We start from the raw sequence: 13333 nt of genomic DNA, 5'->3' as shown, positions 1-13333 counted from the left end.
AATTGTCCTCATAGAAGCACATAAATGGTTTCGCGACAGATTTTCTCTTCTTTCCTGTCGTTTTCTGTCAGCTTGACCATCTGTGAACGTACCGAACGTCTCAGCTATTTTTCACCAAGTTATTCCATATGATGAGAATATTTGAGGAAAGATTTAGAATAAAGGATAAGAGACAATGGACTCAAGCTCATTGAATTTACTAGTCTTACCACCAGTTCCATCTCCCAGAAGATATCAGGATTATTGATCCTAATTGCACTTGAGAAATTTGGTTGGAAGGCAAAATAAAAGACTGTATCAGAAACCTAGGGAATTTGCTTGGCACCCCTTAGTACTTCCTTCATCAATAGTCATAGTCAAAGAAAAACTGAGACAACACAAGGAAGAGAGGATCGGTAAGTACTGAAATCTGACACAAATGAAGTTTTGGGGCACAACGTTAGGTAAATAACTCTGAACAGCCAAGGTGCTGACAGATGTTAAGGGGAACATGTGATGGAAGAAGGAAGTGTAAGCCTCAATTTAGAGCTCACAAAGAACTACAGACGCAGGAATAGAACAACTCTGTGTTCTACCATTTAACCATTTGATTTTTTTTTTCCTCTTCCTTTCTTCCCCTGCTAATCCATACGCTAAGCATCAAGGATGTGTAGCATTTCAGGTCTCAGGTTGGAGAGTACCGGAATATATCCACACTGGCATCACCCAGTGAAGTTAGCATAACAGATAAGACTGTGCCCCCTGTCTTCTACATAGCTCCTAGCAGGCACTCATTATACATTTACTCTCCAAGTTTAGGTAGATATCCTCACTCTCTTTATTTTCCTTTCAGGCCATAGTGTAGTAATGGCTTTTGCTCTTATAATCCCTGTAGTAATACCCTTGCTAGTTGGTTTCTCTTACCTGTCCATATCTTTATAAATGATCACCCTATGAAGCTGCCCTAAGAGATCTGATTTGAGTGGACATCTCTTTCCTACCAGGACCCTAATTGGTAAAATAATAATAATAATAATAACAATAATAATAATAATAATAAAATAAAACAAACAAACAAACAAACAAACATGGTTTAGATCTGAAATCAAGTGAGTTTCTTTTTTTTTTTGAGACCATGTCTCTCTCTGTCACCCAGGCTGGAGTGCAGTGGCGTGATCTCGGCTCACTGCAAGCTCCGCCTCCTGGGTTCATGCCATTCTCCTGCCTCAGCCTCCCGAGTAGCTGGGACTACAGGTGCCACCACCACGCCTGGCTAATTTTTTGTATTTTCAGTAAAGATGGGATTTCACCATGTTAGCCAGGATGGTCTCGATCTGCTGACCTCGTGATCCGCCCACCTCTGCCTTCCAAAGTGCTGGGATTACAGGCGTGAGCCACCACGTCTGGCCGTGAGTTTCTTAATACTTCATCTTTTATTAGAATTAGCCATGTGACACTGACACAGCTGGACAAATATGGGTCTCCCCTGCAAGAGCAGGGTCCTTGCTCCATGGCACAGAGCAGACCCAAGCACTTGTCCTGTATTCTTCCTGTTTCCAAGAAAAGAGTAGCTCAGAAAGAGCTGGACAGGACGTGCTCAGATACTCCTAATCTTACCAGTGAAATAAGTCATTTGGAGGAAGGAATTGGAGAAGGAATAGGACCAAGAGCGTCAACTCTGGGGACAATTCACTGCATGAAAAAATGAAGCCAGAGAAGTGGAGACTTTCCCCTAATAAGCCAAGCACACAAGATATCTTATAAACCAATGAGAAAAAGATAACACGAAATGAAACTTCCCCAAGGATATGAGGAGGCAGTTGACAGGAGAAGAAATTCAAATTATGAGTTATGTAATTCCTAGTTCAACATGCTCATCCACTATTCCATTTCTTTTTATGAGATCATATTATTAATGACAGTTTTCTATTTGGTGTCATACTAATTCTTTTTTTTTATTGATCAATGCAATCACAAGTAACATACAAGTCTGTTCCAGACTTTAACCTATTCTGTCAAGGTAACTTTTATCTTCTTAATTTAGCAAAGTCCTTCCCCTATCCCTGACTATAATCTTATCCCTAATAATGAAAGTAATATAGAGCTTGCTATATGCCAAGCAAAGTTCTATGTGCTTCAAATGTAACAACTAATTTAACCATCAAAGCAATTACGTGAAGCGGATGGTATTATTATTCTTATTGATAGAGGAGCAAATTGTGTGCCCAAGGTCAGCTGGGATTTAAACCAAGGCAGCACGGCCCCGAGCCATGATCTTAACTGTGATATCATATTGCCTCTAATTTACAACTCATTCTTGGCTTGAGCAGCATCCAACCTGTTCTAATAATTTTTTCCCCATGATTTGAGTAGCATAAACACTACTTCAAGTACAAAGAAAAATACAAAAGTCTCTGATGATAAATTTAAACTACGGTCTAACCCAATGTAAATACTATTAAGAAAAATGGTAAGCATTAGATATTTAATTGTAAGACAACAGATACTATCATTTGGAGCCAACATTTCCCTCTATCTTTGAGTTCTCCCAGCGTTTGGGAAAGATTTAGAAACACTTCATGGCCATGGGAAGGGGAATTCCAGACTGGAAATTGAGCTTGGACCCAGCAGCCTATTTAAGGAGGCAGAAGTTATGGCCTGTACAAGATTGTCCAGGGAGATAAGTCATGCAGACCAAAAAAGGAGCACTAGCTCTTAATGCTGGATGCCACCAAACCTGTGAAAGCATTTCAGCAGTCAACCAGGACCACAGGAATGTGGTGCTTCTTCCCTCGACAAAAGATGATTATGCCTTAAGCAGAAAAGTCAGAGGTCTTCAATATTGGTACTTAACTTAAAAATCACCTTTCTCTCTCTTAAATATATTTACAAATGGCATTAAAATTGGCGAGAGACAGAGAAAAAACTGTTGAAAGAAGAAAAGAAATAAAAAATGTAGATTGTCACTACTTTTTAGAGATATTTCGGGGAATTTTTCAGCAAAGATGATAAAAATCCTCTTATAAAATGTAAATTTTAATTTACATTTTTAATTTTACATTAATTTTCAAGGCAAATACAGTTCTTATTAGTCTTGTTCATTATTCTGTGTGTCCTCACTGCCTGGAAGAGTGCCCGGCATAGAGACATTCGATAAGATTTGTTGAATGAATGAATTAACAAATGAACCAGGTTTGGCAGACCAGGATCCACAAAGTTGTTCTATTTCTTTCTTAAACATAAACTTTACCCATTTTTGGCTAAAATTATTAGGATTTTGTTGGTGAAGATGGTATTTTGAAACTAACAGCCTGATCTCAGCTGATCAAAATGTTTTCATAGACGCGAGACTTCTGTTTTCTTGCCAAGAATTATTGTTTCTTTCTCTAAGTCCAGTGCACATACCTTCTTTTTGCATCAACACCCTTAGGCCTATTTTAGTTTCACAATGAGAGATTCACCATAGAACACACACACACACACACTCTTTCTCTCTCTCTCTCATTAGCTGCTAATTAACTAGCCCTAGGCTCTTAGTCACTTGAGAGAAAAAATAATAATCAATCCATTTACAGATTCACAGATGCATGTGTTTATTTGTTGAAATGTCTGGTTCCTCCTGCCAGGGCAAAAATTCCACTTTACAAAATGCTTCTTTAATTTCACCCTTGTTCAGAGACAGAGAAACCCTTCAAGAGCCAATATACATCTAAGGAGCCATCCATCAGCCAAGTAAATGAGAAACTGAAAGCTTTTCAGTGCATTAATTGAAAACACCTTGGAATCAGCACAGAAATACATTTGAAACTGTCCTCTCTAAAACCTAAAGCCACTGACTACAAGCATATACTAATAAATCAAAGCCATATCCTACACCTTGTCTATAGTTTCGGAGTGAACAGTGTGTTGTGTCCTCACTATCTTCTCAGAGGCTTCCCAGGGCCCCTGTCCATCATGTCCTGGCAAGGCAAAGGTAGGCACCAAGGGTTAGAACCCATTCATGTTGGTTAATGTTGCTTCTAAATGAGGTGTTAAGCTAGTTAGTATGGGCATGATGACTGGCATAGTGCCTGGGGCAGAGCAGTACTCTCTGTTTCTTTCACTCTTCCTACCCCCATTAAAATACAAGTCATTCTCTTTCCCTAAGCCTCCTGTTTGAATATTTTAAAGTAAGTATAAGATTGGAGTTAAAAGTCAATGTTTTGGTTTCTCTTGATTTTGTTTTCATCTTTTTGTGATAGTTTTATTAATATGACTAACCTAACATGAGCTGGTTAAATATTACCTGAATATTAAGATGAATGTACTATTTAATTATATAGTTCAAATGGGAGAGGAAGAAGATTAATTTTGCATTATTTCTTTCTAACTAACATGCATTAACCTCATATTAACACTAATGCTACAACATCTACTAGCATAGCATCCTCCTTAGTCAAATTTGCCTACTTATTTACCTTCAAATATCTGTGCCTTTGCTTGTGTCTCTGTCTTGAATGACTTGAAACCTGATAGCTGTCTTTATCTTCCAAGGAAAATGCATGGGAATGGGTAATATGACCCCAGTCCACAGTACATTACCAACAACTCTGTTCTACAGACTGTGTACTAAACAAACATATATTTCACTCATTTTTTAAGAGATTCTTAGGTACTCTATTATCTGCATAATTAATTGTACAGAGAGTGTTTGTTCCACTGATGTTTTACTGATTTATAATAATTTATAAATATAAACATAGGTATACATTTATATTTCTATATAAATACTATATTTATAATTATATACATAATTTATAAACGCAAAAAGCCAGAAACATAATTGAATATGTCTTTAATTACTGACCCACTTTTCTTAACATGGGCATTACACTAAAGGTTATATGGGATTTCAAGGAGGATCTTTAGACAGCGTAGAAACTGGACAGAAGCAGTCGCTCAAATGATTCCAACATTCTTCAATAAGATTCTATGAGATATTTTTGTAAAATAGAGCTGATGCCTCTGTTTTTTGATCTTGATGTCTGTGTACAAGATGTCTAAACTATTCCGGAAAAAAAAAAACAAAAACAAAAACAAAACTTTGTAACATCTGGAGAAAAACTTGGAAAAGCATAATACAAAACTAAAATTCCACCAGGGAATATGTGAAAAAAACACAAGACGTTATCTACTTCAAAGTCCCTTCCTGTTTCTTACAGTTGGTGATCTTTGAGGCTGCCTGCAAATGAACACATCATGCACATAAGTCTATTTCTTCTTAAGGCAACCAGTTTCCATTAAACCTCAATTAAACAAGAATCCTTGCCAATTCATTGTTTGGCAATGAAGGGAATGATTGTGGTGAAAATCACAAGATGTTAAAACAGAAGTTATTTTCAGCAAAATCTAGACTGGCACTTATTTTTAACCCTTATACCTAGAAAATAATATCAGACCAAAGTTTACCATGTATTAAGCAAAGCCTACATAAAAGTTATTGATGATTGATGTTTTACTGCTATAGATGACCCCATACAGATACATTTCTTAAAACTCTTAGAGTTTAGTTACAGGATAATAATGTCAATGAGTTTGGAGAAATAAGTTTTAGTTCCTGCTTTCCAAATTGTTATTCACAACTATCCCCAACTACAGAATTATGTACTGTGATGGAAGAAACTCTAACAAGATAAAAAAATAAAACAAAGTCCTTTTCAGAGAAAGCCTTGCACGTATTTAGAAGAAAGATTTCTAAGCTAAAATAAACCAGTTACGGTGAAAAGGACTTCCTGACTAACAAAAGGCTGTGAAGAAGTTGCCCTGTATATGAAAACATGGGGATTCGAGGTTCTGAGGAAAAATAAAGATGACAAGATAAAGGATCCAGTAAGAAGGGATACAAAGTGACCAAAGGGAGGATAATGAAAACCAGCAGTGGTGGTATGACGGTGGTGAGAACTTGCAGAAAATAAAAATATTTAATGAGGACGAGGGTTTGTGGTACATGGTGTCACCCTCTCTCTTTCTCCTACAGAATCTTCATTTAAATCTGTATCATTTTTGATTTGGTGCTTTGTTTGAGCAAGTTTAAAGTGAAAAGACATGAACATGTTCCTATCCAGCTATACAAAAAGGGAAAATCCACCCCAGTAAATGCAGAAACCATGGGTTAAGAGTAAAAAGCTTTAATCTGGGTCACAGTGAAATGAATCTGATTATCATAACATTACCTTCCCTTTGATACATTAATTGATCCTCATGGTATAATTTTTCTATAAAATATTTATGTTTCTATGTTATCAATATACCTTTAGGCACACACATATACACACAACCCACTTTAGTTTTTTAATCTTTTTCCTTCTTGTAAAATTCAGTAAGACTATAACGAAAACATGGAAGATAATAATATACCTCAAGCCAAGCATATATTTTGTATGAAAAATTGAAATAACTAAGGCAGCACGTTTTAGTCTCAATTATCTGAATTCTTTCTCAATTTTCATTTTATCCTGTAAAAGAAGAAGGGGAACAGACAGAAGACAGTTGTAGACTCTCTGGGGATACTGATCTCACCTCTTCTTTATTTCCTGGGGAAATGCTGCTTTTGGAAGTGGCTTCCTTTTCAAAATTAATTTCTTATTTATAATGTGCCAATGAGTCTTGTATTACACTTAATATGGGAAAAAATACAAAATAAGCACTGTGCAGAACATTTGGCAAATGAAGCAAAGAAACCTTTTTTTTTTCTCTAGTGTCTCAGACAGGAACTGAATGAAAATCACATTCTTTACACGAATAGTCACCAGAGCTTCAAGATGAATAAAGATTTAGGAAAGTAAAAGATCCACAAAAAAATAGACATTACATTCATGTAAGAAAACTATTAAATAACTATCTTGGACTTCTAAATAGCATTCTGCCATAGAAATGTTTACCTTCCTTGATGCTATCACAAATAAATAAACAAATAAAAATTTAAAAAACACAATCTTTAAACATAGTTTTCTGAAAATATAAAATAAAAGGAAATAACAAATTCATTTTCTAATAGACCCAAAATAAAAACCAATGAGTAGAAAATGTGGAACATATCTAATTTGAAATAAAGCTAAAATCAGTTAAAAAGAACAAAATTATTAAAAGTTATGGGAGACATACTTTATTATCAAAAAAATGTGTCAGGCTTGAGAGTTTCAATTGATAACACTTGTATTTCAAGTCAATTATATATTATAATATTTATAAAGGCCAATGAGACCTTCAGGAGCAGTGAAAAAATACAATGTATGAAAGAAAGAAAATTATTATCCTATGTTATGTTGCTGAACATTGTGTTAATCCTCCCTCATGTTAAGATAGCTGTGGGCAAATGGAGATGTAATGAAATGTTAGCAACCAAATGGTGTAGGACACTACATCACGTGAAGAGAAGTTGACAAAATAGTATGCAGAACCTGGACAGAAGACTTAAGCAAAAGCTGAGGAAAGGCGAGGGTAGCTTTCTCCAAGTGTCAGAAACACTGTTATACAAGAGTTACACCTGTTCTTGTCTCTATAAAGGGGATCTGGGCTCCGTATAAGAATATTTCAAAAGTCAAAACTGTGTCATCATGGAATGGGTGGTCATGTTAGACCTCCTTTGCTTATAAGTAGTAAAACAAAAACAAAAAAAAAGAAAGAAAGAAAAAGAGAAAGGGATTAGCCACACAGTTGAGAAACCCAAAGGTGGAGCTAGCTCTAGGAACAGAGGATTTAGAGGTTTCAATAGCTGCCATCATGCTCTCCATTTCTGCTTGGTTTTTGTCTTGCATTTGGTTTCCTTCTCAGGCAGCCTCTTGATACACAGAAGTAAAGAGGGCCACTGGAAGCACCAGGTTTACCAGAGTTTGAAATCAGAAAAAAAGAAAGCGACCCTTTCTCCTTCATCTTCCATTTGACAGATATGATGGACAACAACTGGTTCCCAAAGTGGTCACTACTTGGACCAGTGACTGTAGATGGGGGATGGATGTTGTGAAAGGCCTACCCTAGGCTATGTATCTACCCCAAAGAGCCCAGCAACCATCACTGACATCAACAGAACCACTCTGAGTAGAACAGAAGACACTGAGGAGCTGTGAAGCAAAAACAAACAGGCAAAACTAAACTAAACTAAAATAAGAAAGGATATGTACCATGGCTGCTTTGGAAGGTTATGAATTTCTCATCATTGAAAATGTTTGAGCAGAGGTCTAACAACAATTTGTAGATAAGAGGCCATAGCACCCCCTTCTCAACTGTGGGACAAGTTCTCCCTTATTTACCTGTCTAGTCAACAGATGACACTAAGCACTTACAACACAGCAGGCCATATGAACAGCATGGTGCACAAAGTAGACAAGATCCCTGCTTTGCAGTAGCCTATAACCTATGGTCTCTAGTCTGTAAAAGAGAATATGTTTGTCACACAGTGTGAGTGTGTTTAAAAGAAAACATGTATGTGGAAACTGGCCAGTACAAAACACTATAGGAATATAAGCTATTAGAGAGCACACTTGCTATGTGAACACTGGCGTGAGTAGAACAAGCTCTAATTCCAACCACACCTCTTTGGGGAAGTTCATTGTGTGAGTTGAGGTTAAATCACTACCTCTTTGTAGGGCTCAATCATCTAATTTGAAAATGAAATGAAAATGGGTGTAAACTCACTCATACATTCCCAAAAACCCAAATAAATTTAAATGATGAAATAATAGACCATTCCCTCCCGGATCCTAATTCTTTTTTTTTTTTTTTTTGAGACAGAGTCTCACTCTGTTGCCCAGGCTGGAGTGCAGTGGCCTGATCTCAGCTCACTGCAAGCTCCGCCTCCCGGGTTTACGCCATTCTCCTGCCACAGCCCCCCAAGTAGCTGGGACTACAGGCGCCTGCCACCTCGCCCAGCTAGTTTTTTAAATTTTTTTAAATTTTTTAGTAGAGACGGGGTTTCACCGTGTTAGCCAGGATGGTCTCGATCTCCTGACCTAGTGATCCGCCCGTCTCGGCCTCCCAAAGTGCTGGGATTACAGGCTTGAGCCACCGCGCCCGGCCCGGATCCTAATTCTTAAAGGTTCTTTAATGCTACCATTTTATTGCTTGAGTGAGTGCTAATTTTTTCTTTAAAATCTGCTTATTCAATGAAGGCAGCCTAAGATATAAGAATTCACAGTTAATCTATGGAATTCAATGATTCATTTTGAGTGAAAAAAAAAAGTGGTCAAAGTGGACAGCTTTTTTTTTTTTTTTTTTTTTTGGTGGAGAGGCACTTTGGATAATTGGGCAGGATGAAAATATAAAAAGTTGCTCACCATTTTCTTAGGTCTTTACATCTGCCCTGGTTGTGTCACTTACAGTTTTTCCTAGACACATGTGCAATGTTCTGACAGCCCCTGGTGTATAACAGGAAATAGCAGGATTAAGAGAAACCGCTAAATCAGATAGCATGTGTCACAGCCTAGTCTCCAAACCATCTGAAGGGGAAGGTCGGTTTGGACCAGGACTCGGTTTGCCCCACACTGGACTCTTTACATCTTTCAATCAGCCATTGGCCAAAGGAAAATTTCCCTCAGTCTCCAAAACATTGATGTCATATCAATATTCACACTGACTTTCACTTCATTTTCAAATCAAAAAGTTGAGCCTTAGAGGAAGTGAATTACCTTTACCACAAGAATAAACGGAAAATAATTTGCAGAAATTTCCTCTTCTCTGAGGGAGGCAAATAGGATGTAGAAACCCTATCCAGCTGACTAAAATGAAAAGTTCAGGAGCAATCGCCAAAATCTACTTATGTGAGGACATTTAAATTGCATGAGCAATCCCATCCCTAAGTGAGGACCAGTGCTTGGGAATTAAACACCAATAAAACAGCAAAGCCCATTGTTTTTCCATGTTCAAAGATATAAAGGAGGTTTCCGAGTCAAAGGTTGTTTTTTTGGTGGGGAGCAGGGGGTTGAGATATTACGTGTACTGTTGATCAGTGGAGTTGGAGGTAGGTTTTGGTGTTTTGAGGTTTTGTTTTTTTTTAAATTCCCAAGTTTCCATTATTGCATGCTCCAGTCATTTGGCAATGAGTAGCCACAAATCACTTTGTAACAATTAATGAATGTCTTGTCTAAGGTCTGCTTGTTCCTTGTCTGCTTGCATTATTCTCCAACACAACATTTTTTTCTGGTGAGAAAACAAGGATGTATGTGTGTACATGCATGCGTGTGAAAGTGTGTGTGCATGCCCATGTAAGTGTCTATTTTCCATTCTGTTTTGAGGACAACAAAAGAGTGATACCTCAAAAACAAAAGCAGCATCCTTTAGTTTTTCAACAGTTTCTACAGCTCAAACATTTCCAATCGTCAGTGACCCTACTTCTTTTTTGACAGAGGTATTCTAATACCTTGTGGCCATGTTTTCAAACTTTTTCCTGTCCTAGCACAGACAGAACACACAAGGCTGCTCCTGGCTGGCAGTGATCATCTGCAAAGGTGCTCCTCTTGAGGGGGATTGGGCAGGGCATCCCCACTTTGATTTCAGATACTGGAAAATGTCAAGCAAGTCCCTCCAAAGGAGCTAGGGTGCACATTCTTTCTCTGAAAACCATGTTGCTAATATGGTCACCTTACAGACTTGCATTCTCTCTCTCAATTCAAACACATTAATTATCAATATGTTTGGAGTGAAGTTCTGTATGGTTTTCCACAACTATAGGTTGCCCTGAACTAGGTGGGCCCATCCCTGTCAGTTGCTGGATCTCTCTCCAGAGGCATTGTCTTTGAGGGGATTCCATCCTGTATAATTTTGCTGCACTATTCTGCAATCAGGAAACAAGCAGGTGGCTCTCAAGTAAAGAGCTAATACCTTACAGATTCATAGCTCTCATTTCAAAATCAAGGATCAGGAAAAAAAGGTAAAATTAGGTAATTTTGACGAAACAATCAGCATTTCAATGACAAATACATATAGGAATGCTGATATGGTGTGGCTGTGTCCCCACCCAAATCTCATCTTGAATTCCCACATGTGGTGGGAGGCACCTGGTGGGAGGTAATGGAATCATGGAGGTGGGTCCTTCCTGTGCTGTTCTCATAATAGTGAAAAAGTCTCACAAGATCTGATGGTTTTATAAAGGAGAGTTTCCCTGCACAAGCTCTTTTCTCTTGTCTGTCACCATGTGAGACATGGCTTTCACCTTCTGCCATGATTGTGAGGCCTCCTCAGCCACAGAGAATTGTGAGTTCAGCAAACCTCTTTTTCCTTATAAATTATCGTGTCTTTATCAGCAGCATGAAAACGGACTCATACAGCTGGGTACTGTGGTTTTAAGATTTGTAACAGGAGGGGGGCGGAGCAAGATGGCCGAATAGGAACAGCTCCAGTCTCCAACTCCCAGCGCCAGCGACACAGAAGACCGGTGATTTCTGCATTTTCAACTGAGGTACTGGGTTCATCTCACTGGGGAGTGCCGGACGATCGGTGCTGGTCAGCTGCTGCAGCCCGACCAGCGAGAGCTGAAGCAGGGCGAGGCATCGCCTCACCTGGGAAGCGCAAGGGGGAAGGGAATCCCTTTTCCTAGCCAGGGGAACTGAGACACACAACACCTGGAAAATCGGGTAACTCCCACCCCAATATTGCGCTTTAAGCAAACAGGCACACCAGGAGATCATATCCCACACCTGGCCGGGAGGGTCCCACGCCCACGGAGCCTCCCTCATTGCTAGCACAGCAGTCTGTGATCTACGGGCAAGGCAGCAGCGAGGCTGGGGGAGGGGCGCCCGCCATTGCTGAGGCTTAAGTAGGTAAACAAAGCTGCTGGGAAGCTCCAACTGGGTGGAGCTCACAGCAGCTCAAGGAAACCTGCCTGTCTCTGTAGACTCCACCTCTGGGGACAGGGCACAGCTACACAACAACAACAACAACAACAACAAAGCAGCAGAAAACTCTGCAGACGCAAACGACTCTGTCTGACAGCTTTGAAGAGAGCAGTGGATCTCCCAACACGGAGGCTGAGATCTGAGAACGGACAGACTGCCTGCTCAAGTGGGTCCCTGACCCCTGAGTAGCCTAACTGGGAGACATCCCCCACTAGGGGCAGTCTGACACCCCACACCTCACAGGGTGGAGTACACTCCTGAGAGGAAGCTTCCAAAGTAAGAATCAGACAGGTACACTCGCGGTTCAGCAATATTCTATCTTCTGCAGCCTCTGCTGCTGATACCCAGGCAAACAGGGTCTGGAGTGGACCTCAAGCAATCTCCAACAGACCTACAGCTGAGGGTCTTGACTGTTAGAAGGAAAACTATCAAACAGGAAGGACACCTACACCAAAACCCCATCAGTACATCACCATCATCAAAGACCAGAGGCAGATAAAACCACAAAGATGGGGAAAAAGCAGGGCAGAAAAGCTGGAAATTCAAAAAATAAGAGCACATCTCCCCCGGCAAAGGAGCGCAGCTCATCGCCAGCAACGGATCAAAGCTGGACGGAAAATGACTTTGACGAGATGAGAGAAGAAGGCTTCAGTCCATCAAATTTCTTAGAGCTAAAGGAGGAATTACGTACCCAGCGCAAAGAAACTAAAAATCTTGAAAAAAAAGTGGAAGAATTGACGGCTAGACTAATTAATGCAGAGAAGGTCATAAACGAAATGAAAGAGATGAAAACCATGACACGAGAAATACGTGACAAATGCACAAGCTTCAGTAACCGACTCGATCAACTGGAAGAAAGAGTATCAGCGATTGAGGATCAAATGAATGAAATGAAGCGAGAAGAGAAACCAAAAGAAAAAAGAAGAAAAAGAAATGAACAAAGCCTGCAAGAAGTATGGGATTATGTAAAAAGACCAAATCTCCGTCTGATTGGGGTGCCTGAAAGTGAGGGGGAAAATGGAACCAAGTTGGAAAACACTCTTCAGGATATCATCCAGGAGAACTTCCCCAACCTAGTAGGGCAGGCCAACATTCAAATCCAGGAAATACAGAGAACGCCACAAAGATACTCCTCGAGAACAGCAACTCCAAGACACATAATTGCCAGATTCACCAAAGTTGAAATGAAGGAAAAAATCTTAAGGGCAGCCAGAGAGAAAGGTCGGGTTACCCACAAAGGGAAGCCCATCAGACTCACAGCAGATCTCTCGGCAGAAACTCTCCAAGCCAGAAGAGAGTGGGGGCCAATATTCAACATTCTTAAAGAAAAGAATTTTAAACCCAGAATTTCATATCCAGCCAAACTAAGTTTCATAAGTGAAGGAGAAATAAAATCCTTTACAGATAAGCAAATGCTTAGAGATTTTGTCACCACTAGGCCTGCCTTACAAGAGACCCTGAAGGAAGCACTCAACATGGAAAGGAAC

General features: G+C 39.4%; 1 long non-coding RNA gene across 3 annotated transcripts in view; it reads right to left on the bottom strand.

Moving 5' to 3' along the window:
* Window positions 1-1313: 1313 nt before the first annotated feature.
* The window catches only part of LOC108582855, a 183438-nt gene continuing 171418 nt past the window's right edge, over window positions 1314-13333 (bottom strand). For 2 of the 3 annotated variants that reach the window (XR_004178660.1, XR_004178661.1), the window contains one exon: window positions 1314-5200. This is a non-coding gene — a long non-coding RNA (uncharacterized LOC108582855). The remainder of the gene's footprint in view (window positions 5201-13333) is intronic. The other variant, XR_004178662.1, reaches the window with a different exon arrangement.

The sequence above is a fragment of the Papio anubis genome, chromosome 15, assembly GCF_008728515.1.
Source record: "Papio anubis isolate 15944 chromosome 15, Panubis1.0, whole genome shotgun sequence".
NCBI classification, from domain to species: domain Eukaryota; kingdom Metazoa; phylum Chordata; class Mammalia; order Primates; family Cercopithecidae; genus Papio; species Papio anubis.
The sequence above is the reverse complement of the archived record's forward strand: the minus strand, read 5'-3'. Positions and strand labels throughout refer to the sequence as shown.